At 46.1% G+C, this 12,011-nt stretch overlaps 1 protein-coding gene and 1 long non-coding RNA gene across 2 annotated transcripts in view; one reads left to right on the forward strand and one right to left on the reverse strand.

The window, feature by feature from the left end:
* Window positions 1–12,011, forward strand: part of LOC138569287 (uncharacterized) — a 339,714-nt gene that overhangs the window by 181,298 nt on the left and 146,405 nt on the right. The gene's annotated exons all lie outside the window — the stretch shown is intronic.
* Window positions 1–12,011, reverse strand: part of SMG1 (SMG1 nonsense mediated mRNA decay associated PI3K related kinase) — a 2,768,248-nt gene that overhangs the window by 138,874 nt on the left and 2,617,363 nt on the right. The window lies entirely within an intron of this gene.

Here is a 12,011-nt window from a genome sequence, read left to right on the forward strand (position 1 = left end):
ACCAGCAGCATCCACCAATCGAAATGTAACTTTTGTAATGTATATGTTTCGTCACTAATGACGCTCTAGCCCTTTTTAATGCAATGACAGTGTATTGTTGGACAGAGCACTCTCGGAGTATGCAGAGTTCTCTGCTTGCCCTATTTGATTGAGATAAACTTTATCTCTTAACTTCACCCACAGTTGGTCTTGGTCTCATTCCCTCCTGGGGTGTGTCCATTATTGACTCTCATTGGGGAGTTTGGATTGTATTTTGGGGGCTGCTCACTTTCATTTGGTGATCCCTGGACATGATAGTGTCCTTCTGACACGAGACGTCACCCTGCCACAGTGGAGACCCAGGCCGCGACCCCTCAAGAGCTGACCGCCTACAGCAACCAGTACCCCTTAGACGTGCGCACCCAATAGGACGAGAGGGTCAACGGGTCCCGGCTTTGCAAATACCCACTGTACTACTCGCCGGAGCCGGGCGCATCCATTGAGTGCGGGACAGCGCCTTGACAGACCTGGTCTGGAGGGTCTTGGATCAAAACGGACACGTGAGTATCAAGTGCAAGCGACATTAAAAGACAGCAGGGGGACGGGGAGAGAAACGGTAGTGCAAGGAGTCAGATAAAAGGACATTTGAGATCAAATGGAGGGAACATAGAGGGGAAAAGGTTCATCAAATATAGGGGGAATTCTTGGCTTAATTCTATTCTTTTCTTTCTGCATATGGCCACTAGAAAAGCTAAGGAGATTACGAGTGAGAAGGGGTACGGGACCCTAGCTCCGCAAGGGGGTGGAAGGCGGCGCTGGATCTCGACTAGTACAGGATATAACGAGGAAAATAAGTGGAAACAGTAGGAGTCTTATTTAAGGAGAAGACTCAATATTATTTAGAAACGCTTCATCTTTTTCTTCTTTCTTTGGTAAGGGGACACTCAGACAGGAGGGGAGGTCTATAAGAGACTAAGATAGGCGGACGAGCTGGGGTACCAGGGGAGAATATTATAAGGGGGGAGAGGGACAAGTAGGGAGGATTTGTGTTTAAATGTTAAATGTGGTATGTCTAAGTCCAGTGGTGTATAATATATATTGTTTATGCTTGCTGCACGCTATGTTTTTGTGACTAAGTAATGAAAAAGAAAAGTGTAATTACAAAGGTGATTTGAAACATGCCTTGCTAGAGCTAGTGTGACAGACAGCGTTTAATCAAAGGTCTTGCCACAAAGGGTCACAAAAGAAGTGGTGAAGTATTGCATCATATTGATTGATTGTCTAGGTCTGCCACACAAAGGCGAGAAAGGTATTGACAGAATAAAAATGGGTGCAGAAACACCACTTTCACACATCTGTCATAATTTACCAGGTTATGCAGACAGAATTAACAATTACCATGACCAGTGGATCACAGAATTGAAGGGAGAAGGCTTGACCCATGTATGGCCCCAAGAGGGGTCGTTTGACATAAGTGTTCTCGATATGGTAGCGACATGTTTGTTCGTAAAGTACAAGGGAAAACAGCTCCAAAACAGGAGAGAAATATTGGATTTCTGGAGGCTGTTTGAAGAAGTACCCCCAAACAAAATGAAAGGGCAGGGTGCATCTCCCCTGGCAACAAGTAGCGGTGATGGGGGGTAGGTGGGGGGGGAAATAAGGAGGTAGCACGGCTGTACCCACTCCTGCCAAAGCCAGCGCCAGCTGAGGGATATAGTGACCCAGTGTATGTATCAAAACCCACGTCACCCCCTGGACTCCTACCAACAGCCCCAGCACCGCCCCCATATGATCTTCGAGGCGCAGGTGAGCTGGTGAGTACCCCAGCTATAGACATAGAGCAGTTCACTCAAGACCTAGACTCAAGATTAACAATGGCCCGAACAGAATTGTCGCGATTAAGAGGTATATGTGAACACAGCTGCTCGCCCACACCCAGAGCAGAACAGATGCAAATGCTCCAAACACCCGATAGGTCAACGGAGGATGGTTGGAAAAAGGGAGAAATATTGTTCCGAATTAATGACACCCCCACAAGAATAATAGAAATAGACCAAGTGGCTAATCAGACGGGTACGGAAGGTGGGGACACGGCATCAGACAGCGAGGCAGAAAACAGGGGAATGCAACGGGTGGAGGGCAGGCAGGAAAAGAACAGTCCCCCTTGGGGAGGGTGATGGAAGAAGAGTGGCATGGAAGGTTAAGGAATAAAACAGGAACGATGGCGGTGTTAGGGAAAAAGGAAGCAAAGTTAAGTACAGAGAGGATAAGGAGCACATTACAAATTCCATTGATACACAGGGGCGGGAAGGCCCAATTATATCCTCTGGCCCCAAGTGGACAAAGCAAATCTGCTAAAGACGTTACCCCCGCTCTAGGGAGGAGCAAGTAAGTGGATATATGCATTCGAGAAAAACACTGCAGGGGTCCCCATAGAAATCAGCGATGTCAAAATCCTGTTGGTGTCTGTGGTAGGTGACCAAGCTAACAGGGTGTGGGCAAAGGCAGGATTCCCCGGAATAACACTGGATTGTGATCGCCATGATGGGGCATCATTCAATACAGTAAGAGCAAGAATATGGGATGCATTGCGAGAGACTTTTCCAGATACACCAGAATTACAGTCTGTGATGCAATGCACAATGGGGGAGGAGGAAGATGCAATGGCTTACATTCTTCGGGTGCAAGAGATGTGGAGAGCGGAGACAGGCATGGCTTGGGATCAATCCACCTCCCCGTTTTATTTTACAATTAAAAGACGGCTCTCGAAGGAGGTGCAGAAGGCGCTTGACAAAATAGCTGGGATAGAAGCCAAGGGCTGGCCAGAGATACAGAGCATTATAGTGCATCATTGTAAAAGGATCAAAGAAAGAGAAAAGGAGATTGCCCAAAGGTGACTGGCAGATGAGGCTAAATTAATACAGACAAAACTAGTAAAGGTCACAGCAGCAGTAGCCGCCCTTCCCACAGAGAGGGAGAAAGGGAGGAGGAAGGGCCAATAGCTATACAAGCAAGGAGGGCAGCGAACTGGGCAGGGAATGGACAGGAGCAATGGGCCGGTGAGGAGCAATATGGAGGGCCACAATGGCAGAGAAGGAGCGCCCGAGGAGGAAGGATACAGAGGGCCCAGAAGGGTTGGGTACGCAGGACATGGTCCCATAGGATCGAGGACAAGGGTCATGCTGGAACTGTGGGAGGTGGGGGCATTTTTCGAGAGAGCGTCGGAGCCGTCCCATGGGCCCCTATCAAAATGAACAACCGTATGTCCACCCCCACCCAGGCAGCCCGTATGGATTGCCTATGGGCGGTTCCAGAAGAGAAGAGCAACCCGATCCAAGGTACACAGACGAACACAGGGCACACACACAAAACATACACCACCACCCACAATCACGGGAACACATGCCCGTGGAAATCCCTCTGTTACTACAGCAAATGGTGCACCAGCACCTTTCAGAGGAGCTGCAGTGGTAGGAGGCAATGTTTTCGACAATAGTGACTCAGCACAGGACAGCCCACAGAAAGCACTTGCGTGTCCAGTACTAGCCACAACCCTAAATGCAGCAGAGGAACCACTAGTGGGAGGCAGAGATAGGAAATAATTCCTTTTTATGGTGGATTCAGGAGCAGAAAAATCATACCTAAGAGAAGGCCGATTTCAGTTGTCAAATCATAAAATGGAGACGCAGGGTTTTCTGGGCCGGTGGTCGAGGTTCCATACACAGAAGAATTGGATATGATAGTAGGAGGGAAGACAGTGCGAGCACCCCTATTGTACTATGAAGATTCGCCCATAAACTTATTAGGAAGGTACCACCTGAGTAAGTTGAACATGACAATATCGTTCACAGAGAGGAAGTGTGTGCTCCACACCAAGAATATGTGCTATGCACGCCATGTTAACAATACACACACAGGCCACAGCACAACAAGTGCGTGGGGTACCAGGTGATCCAGATATGTTCATACAGGGACTAAAAGTGCTGGCGCGTCTTGTGCCCGAACTCACTCGCCACGAGTGCCACCAGAGTTTGTGTTCCGTCCCGTATCACCCCCAGAGATAGTAGCAGGATCGGTAATGTCTATAGATTTACATGGAGTACAGGTGTCAAACAAAAGAATTGCAGTGATTGGCATGGATGAGCATGGATGTTAGTGGCGCAAAGTGTTAGGTATCAATGCCAATATAGCATTACGAGAATTTTCTGATGAGACTTGTCTACAGATGCAGACTCTGGCGGGGAAATAATTATGGCAATAGCAATCCCCTGTGAGATAATGACCAACACAGACAGGTACCTATCCCCCTCATGGCAATAATCAGCGCACCGCCAGAGCATTTCGACGAAGACATGCACCAAGTACCACCAATATTGTGGACTACAGGCCCCCATGATGTTGGGCTGTTGCGAGAAGTGACACCTGTAAAAATAAAACCCAAACCAGAAGCATTACTAACCTGGGTAAAACAATACCCCCTGTCAAGGGAAGCAGAGGAGGGAATAAGAGAAACAATATATGCACTGTTACAGCCGGAGATCATTGTACCATCAAATTCCTCTTGTAATACTTGTATTTACCCAATTAAAAAGGCGAAGGGAGGGGCGTGGAGGATGATACAGGACCTACGCCCATTAGTGACGTCATACAGAAGGCAATCCCACTTGTCCCAAAACCTGCATCAATTTTGTGCAGCATCCCAAAAACAGCAACACACTTCACAGTGGTGGATTTGAAAAATGCTTTTTCTCAGTACCACTGGACCCCGAATCACAATACTTGACAACATATACACTGGGCGGGAAAAAGTACGAACATTGCAGGCTGCCCCAGGGATATTGTGAAAGCCCAAGCATTTTTAACAGGATATTACATGAAGATATTGGGAATGTTGATACTGAGAGCGCCATTATTCAGTATGTGGATGATTTGATGGTTTGTGGTGTAAATGAGGAAACATGCAGAAAGGACTCGATAGCACTACTCACTTTGTTAGCACACAAGGGATATAAGGTGGACAAGCAGAAATTGCAACATTGCCTAAAAGAAGTGCTATATCTGGGTCAACTGATATCAAAAGATGACAAACGGATAATACCCGACAGGTCAGCAGCAGTACGGGCAGTAAATGAACCCAAAATAGTAAAAGGAGGAACAGAGAGAACATACTGTTTTAGTATGGACACAAATGCATACTGCTTTTGAAATGCTAAAAACCGATTTCCACTGCACCCATCCTAGCGACACCAGACTATGATCGCAAATTCTACTTGTTCTCACACTGCAATGGCACGTTAATGACTGCAGTACCAACGCAAAAAACATTGCTAGGCCACAAGCCTCTGGCATACTACAGCGGCATCCTCAATGCAGTTATGGAAGGACAATTCACCTGCGAACAAGCTCTCGCAGCCGCAGCGTTCGCCACTGAAAAAAGTGCCATGATTGTGATCGGATGCTCAGTGACCCTGTTCATGGAGCACTCATGGTTTGCAATACTTGAGAGATCAAACAGTACACTAACAATACATTGGACAAAAAAAAAAAAGACTGCCTGCACATTTTTCAGCACAAACAGGAGTTGGTTGCCCCGATTGAAGTGTTACATACAGCCCAGGGGTGTGCAGTAACAATCTAAACAGACTCTGCTTACATGACAGTGCATAGGGGAGAAGAGGATTTAGGAGATGCGTCCCATGTACAGCATGCTGAATTATTGATGGAATTGATCGAGGAGCGGAAGGAACCAACAGTGGTAGCACTAGTTAAGTGCCAAGCTCACACGAACAATAGTGACGTCATCTCGCTAGGAAACGCAGCAGCGGACGCTGACTCAACAGAGGCGGCCTATCTCGAAAAAGAAATGTCAGGAGATTTCATGTTACAAAAGCATGTGGAGGAAGGGCAAGGTGAGGGATATAACCTAATGCCAATCTCTCAAATAATTGAACTGCAGCAAGAAGCACAGCCTGAAGAAAAGCAGTTGTGGGGAAGAAGGAGATGTAGCAAGTCAACCACAGGCGACCTATGGAGACAGAATAACACAGGTAAAGTAGTAATGCCAGTAAAATTGTTAGAGATAGCATTCCAGCAGCTCCACTTCCCAGCCCACAATGCAAAACAGTACATAGCTGCAGAGATGCAAGAAAATTGGTTTGTGCCAGGATTACACAAGTATGTATCTAAAATGGTAATAGAGTGTACAACATGTTAAACGTATAATTCAGGGATGACGTTAAGAACACCGAGAGGAACACTGCCCTGTCCCATTGGGCCATTCTGTGAACTGCACATTGACTACGGAGACATGGGAAAAAGGTGCAATGGAGCACGATACTTGATAGTGGTGGTCTGCCCATTTTCACGCTGGGTGGAAGCAGGTCCCTGTGCACACCCAGATGCAAAATGCGCTGCAATATTTCTAGTGAGAGAGGTATTCCCCCGCTGGGGGATATGTGACGTCATATGCTCCGACAACGGGACGCATTTCGTCAATGATCTTTTCAAAGCAGTAACAACAATGCTGGGCATTACACACAAATTATGCTCAATTTATCACCCGCAGGCCAACGGCGTTGTAGAAAAAAATCAACGCCCTCTTGAAAAGCAGACTGTCTAATTATGCCACACGTTAAAGAAAACCTGGGGGTACCGCTTGCCATTAGAACTATTTGAATTAAGGAACCAGCCAAGTAAGGACAACACTTGTCCCCACATGAAATAGTGACAGGCATGCTTTTGCACACAGCAGTATCTCCACTGAGAAGGCAGTCTGATGCACATAAAAGCGCCACGGTACTGGGGGAGGAATTTCTGGACTATTTGAGAAAATTGACCAATGCAGCAAGAATGATAGCGAAACAGTTAGCAGCCCCCTTCACACAAGAAAATGAGAGTGACAAAATGACACCAGCCACAGGCAGCCCAAACTGCCGGTTGATGCCAGGGAAGATGATATACGTACATAGCTTTGTGCATCGGTGAATTCGCCCAGGTTCCATGGCCCTTATGAAGTGATATATTGCACCCCCACTGCAGTGAAGGGCCTAAGATACTGGATACATTTGTCTGATGTGCGCAAAGCCTATGACAGCGTAACACAAGAAGAGGAACACAACACAGAGAGAACACAAACATAAAAAGAGAAAAACTGGAGTACTAAAAGAAATACTATTAAGTGAATTAAAAGACAATATGAAAATAGAAGTAAAATGAGCAACGTTCTAGATAATGAAATAATGAGTAAGGAAATGGAAAATGCAAAGTTGAGTAGTTGAAGGGTTTCTTTTTTTTTAGGTAAACGCTTTTCAAATCTCTCTCTCTCTCCCTCCCTCTCCCTCTCCCTCTCCCTCTCTCTCTCTCTTCCTCCCTCCCCTTCTGTCCCTGTGTACATTTGGCAAAAAGACAATGGAAATGTATAGTTTTATGTGTGATTAACACGCTGTAATAGAAGTTAGATGTTTAAAAATTATAATGAAATTGACAAGTTATAAATGAAGATGAAATATTGGAAGAATATTTATATGGATGTGTACTTAACCCACTTTTATACTTCACTCTGTAGGATCTTCTATGGCAATGACGGGGGCCCCCAATGTCAACGATAATATAGATAGAGATAGGAACAGAGAAAATGATTTAAGAAAATATTCCTGTGAGTGTGGACTGTTTTGTTGTGCGATTATTTTCTTTTCCATGATGTTCGGCCTTGTGCTGTATTGGGTGATAGCCTTTATATCTATCGACAAAGGTGGGGGGGGAGGAGGGGGGATTTTATCAAAACAAGATACCCATCTCATATGGGATGGATTTAAATTGATTTGGGCACACAGGCCCATAAAAATTACACGCACAGTGAAAATTATACAATCAGCGCTCCAATATTAATTGACCCTATGGGCCATTATAAAGATTCTGAGTTTAACAACTGAAAAAAATGACAGACCCCCCCCCCGAATTTTTATGGTGGAACAATGAACTCCATACAACTACACAAGCTACCTCAGTCAACAAAAGTATAAAAGATGCAAATGCCAAAACTAGAGAAATATGTAGCAATGTATAATGAGTGGGAAGGGGCGGAAGTGGAATGCCCCCAATAGGACATGGGGCTAAAAGAACAACTTCACATGACCTAGAGGGGAAAAGGGGGACGGGGCGGGCAAGATATGAATACCATGGGTTAGGGTTGGACACAATAGAAGATCCACAGCACCCACACCAGTCTAACAAATGGTATGCAGACATGAGCACAACGGCAAAGCAAACAACGAATGAGAGCTGTTATGTATGCTTCTTAATACCCCATGCCTCGGGTACTCCTAAAGCGCTGTTGCCACAAGAGTCGCCTATTTCCGAGGCCTAATATCTTCCTCATCTCGCATTGTGCAGAATAGAAAACACTTTTCAAGCACACACTGTTTCATTTGAAATGCTGCAGAACGAGAAGACGTGCTACCACAAAACGCAGGGGGTGATCTGCCTAAAAGGGCCTTTTTTGGTAATCAAAGGAACATTATTTTTGGACAATAAATGGCAAAAAGAGCAAATAACATGCAAAGCAGAAGCACTGCGAGGACTGTCGGAAGAAAAATTGCAGCGGGTTAAGAGAACATGCGCCCCGATAGGGACACAACATATCGCAAAACTCACGTGGGTAACAGCCCTCGAAAAACCATTCAAACTACAGAGAGAAATCCTGTATGAGTTGCGTTTCCAGGGAGAGGGAAGAATCCATCTGGGCACAAATAAGAACTGTAGATAAACTCTCATCATCCCAGACATGAAAAAAGGAACAGCTGCATTAATGGACACTTACTGGGTTTGTGGCAAACAGGCATACTTGCACCTTCCACAGTCTTGGAGGGGCACGTGCACTCTGGCAATGCTGCATTCCGCCCTGATGGTGATACCAGAAAGTCATATCCAAGGGGGGAGGGGGCTGCCGACAACCAAGTCAGAGCCCCTGCCAACAACTGAAGAACCCCACGCATATGCCCTCTCCAAGGAGAAGCTGCAAAGCACAGTGTCGCGAAAACGAAGATCATCCAACTACATCTCGAAGGCATCCTCTGAACGTTTGGCAAAGATTCCTGATTGATTACCGCTGTTCACATTCGCAGAGATGTTCTTTGCCTCTGTCCTCCCAAGCATCCAGGCACGGGTCAATGCAAAATAGCTCCAGATCACTCGTTCGGAGCTGATCCAACTGGCCAACGACACGGAAGAGGAGTTCAACGTGATAAAGGTGGAGCTAAGAGCCCTGCGGCTAATGACAATGCAGAACAGGTATGTTCTAGACCTGTTGACAGCAATGGATGGAGGGGTTTGCCGAAAAATGGGGAGCGCATGTTGTACGTGAATACCTTCTGCATATGCAGACAATGGAACGCTATCTCACATTATAGCAGCAGTACACAACCTCGGTGAGCGAATGAAAGAAGGAGTGCAGTCTAGCGCATGGTTCGACAATCTTTTTCGTGGGTTCCATCCTGGCGCGTAATGACTGTTAAGCTCTTGATACCCACCATGGTTTTTCTTCTTTTAATTTTTTGTGTTTGCCAATTAGGCCTTAGGTGCTAAGCAGATGCGATACCTAACAGTGCAATGAGGATGGTGACAATGGGCCGTGCAAAAGGAGTGGTACAGATAACACACGAGGCACAAGCACAAACAGGGGATGACTCGGAGCCAAAATACAGAATGACGGCTATATACAACACAGGTTGTATTGTGGATAGATTGTATCATGCAACAATCAAGGAGCCCTGTGAATTACAATGGTACGAAGTTTGGGTGGACCTGGAAGGGGATGGGGGTTGCATCTACATGACCTGCACCCCCGACGAGTATGCCAGGGCAGGGGAAAGCATAAGGGCAGTATGCAGGGCCTGGATGTCATGAAAGGGAAACCCTGCATGGGATGAAGCAATAGCGGAAGAAAATGAGCGCCAAAGGTTAGGAGAATTACAATATAATGAAAGGGGGAATGTAAGGAAGGAAAGGTTGTTTAGGCCAACTCCCCTCCATTTCCGACCCCGCACGCACACTATGGTCCTCCCGCCTCTGGCCAAAGGTGCCGGACAGCCTCGGGACGACGCATAGAGGTACAACATCTGTAGGAGGTCTGATTACTGACTCCATTTTGTATCTGCCCTAGCAGGCCTCACAGAAACACCAGCCTGCAGGCCTGCACCTCTCCTCTGGGGCTGCACACAGTCAGCCAGCTCCCCCCACCACCTCCCCTCTGTTGTCTCTGTGACTGTCCTGTTCCCACAAAAAGCTGGGCACGAAGGGCTACAAACAAAACATTGCATCTCTCACCTTCCTTCTCACATCACTGCCCTGTAAATGACCGGGCCAAGGCCTGGTCTTGGAAAAAACCCATCCATCGCCACAAATCTGCTCTGCACCCACAGACCCTACTCAAAGGAGATACTACTCACACAACCTCTAACCTCACCCCTTATTTGATGTAACAGATGTCTGCCCCACAACTGTGTGCCACTCAGATTCACCCCTACCACTTATCCTGCCTGTGATCATATATCCTTCTTTGTACTAAACGAACGTGTGATAAATATGTTAGCTGATTGATTGTAGTAGATAAGAAATTTGGGCCTCAGCACCCCTGCCTTACAGTCTAGGCCAATTGCTGTCAACATAATGTACGCGTAGATATGATGTTAAAAGAACCATGTGACAGAATGTGAATCTCTTGGCCCTAAGGTCGGTAACAACCAAATTTGGATCTCATTATGTAGTGAACATGACCAGGGTCATGTAACAATGCATGTAAAAGCACAACTTTGATTTGAACCAACCTCCTCTTAGGCCATATGTAGAGAAGGCATTTGCAAAACTCACTCAAGATCCATTATGTGCATCTTCAAACTTATTGTCTTGTCCACGTCTCCTCTCCCCGCTGCAGTGCCGCGCACGGCAAGCACAAGGCCCCCACCCTTCTGCCTCCTCATGATTATGATGATGAGGGCTCATTTCTCACGGATGTCTCAGTGCAACAAATGTATCCTTTCATCCTTCCACTGGGTCCACACTGAGCACTCGCCCCTTTGCCCCATGACAGAGATGACCCCCACACCTCTCACCTGACTAGTGACCAATGCATAAAATACAACATGTGAAATATATGTCTTCTCCCCAACAGTTGAAATACAATTGTCATTTATTGTATGCTTTGAAGTAGTGTGTAGATTAGAGGGTTAGCATCAATCACCCCATCCAGAACCACATAACCTTCACCTCGCACCGACCAGCCCAGTGATGCACGTGATGTCTGCTTTCCTGCCAACCAGCCATCCAATCGCATGAGAGTGGCCCATAAAGAAGATATACTGGACCAGCGGCTCCACCAATTGAAATGTAACTCTTGTACTGTATATGTTTCATCACTAATGACGCTGTAACCCTTTTTAATGCAATGACAGTGTATTGTTGGACAAGCGCTCTGAGTATGCAGAGCCCTCTGCTTGCCCTATTTGATTTAGATAAACTTTATCTCTTAACTTCACCCGCACTTGGTCTCATTCCCTCCTGGGGTGTGTCCATTATTGACTCTCATTGTGTTTGGATTGTATTTTGGGGGACTGCTCACTTTCAAAGTCAAGCAAGTTATGAGTTGTCAGCTTAGTAATGGAGAAATTACTTATCGTAATGATCTATTTAATTGGGATCAACATCCAGAGCCACCCCGAGGACATTAAGGTAACCTTATAGTCCTGTATTAACGCTACTGTGCACACGTTCTTAGATTGCACACTAGATACATTTGGAGTTGAGCGGCTCGATGAAGTCAAAGTCCTCGGACATAAATACTTGCAGTTGCAAAATCTCCTTTAATATAGAAAGTAAAGCAGACAGATTTATCAATTTCCCTCGACTCTTCTGTTTCAACCTTTGTATGTCAAGCACTGTTTTGTGATTATTTATTCTGGCTGGGGACTTAATGATTATAACTGCTTCACCCTTATATCCCTCAGTGAGTTCAATTTGGCTTTCCGGAATTATCGGGA

This window comes from Ambystoma mexicanum, chromosome 2q (assembly GCF_040938575.1).
Source record: "Ambystoma mexicanum isolate Mex_15411 chromosome 2q, UKY_AmexF1_1, whole genome shotgun sequence".
Taxonomy (NCBI): Eukaryota; Metazoa; Chordata; class Amphibia; order Caudata; family Ambystomatidae; genus Ambystoma; species Ambystoma mexicanum.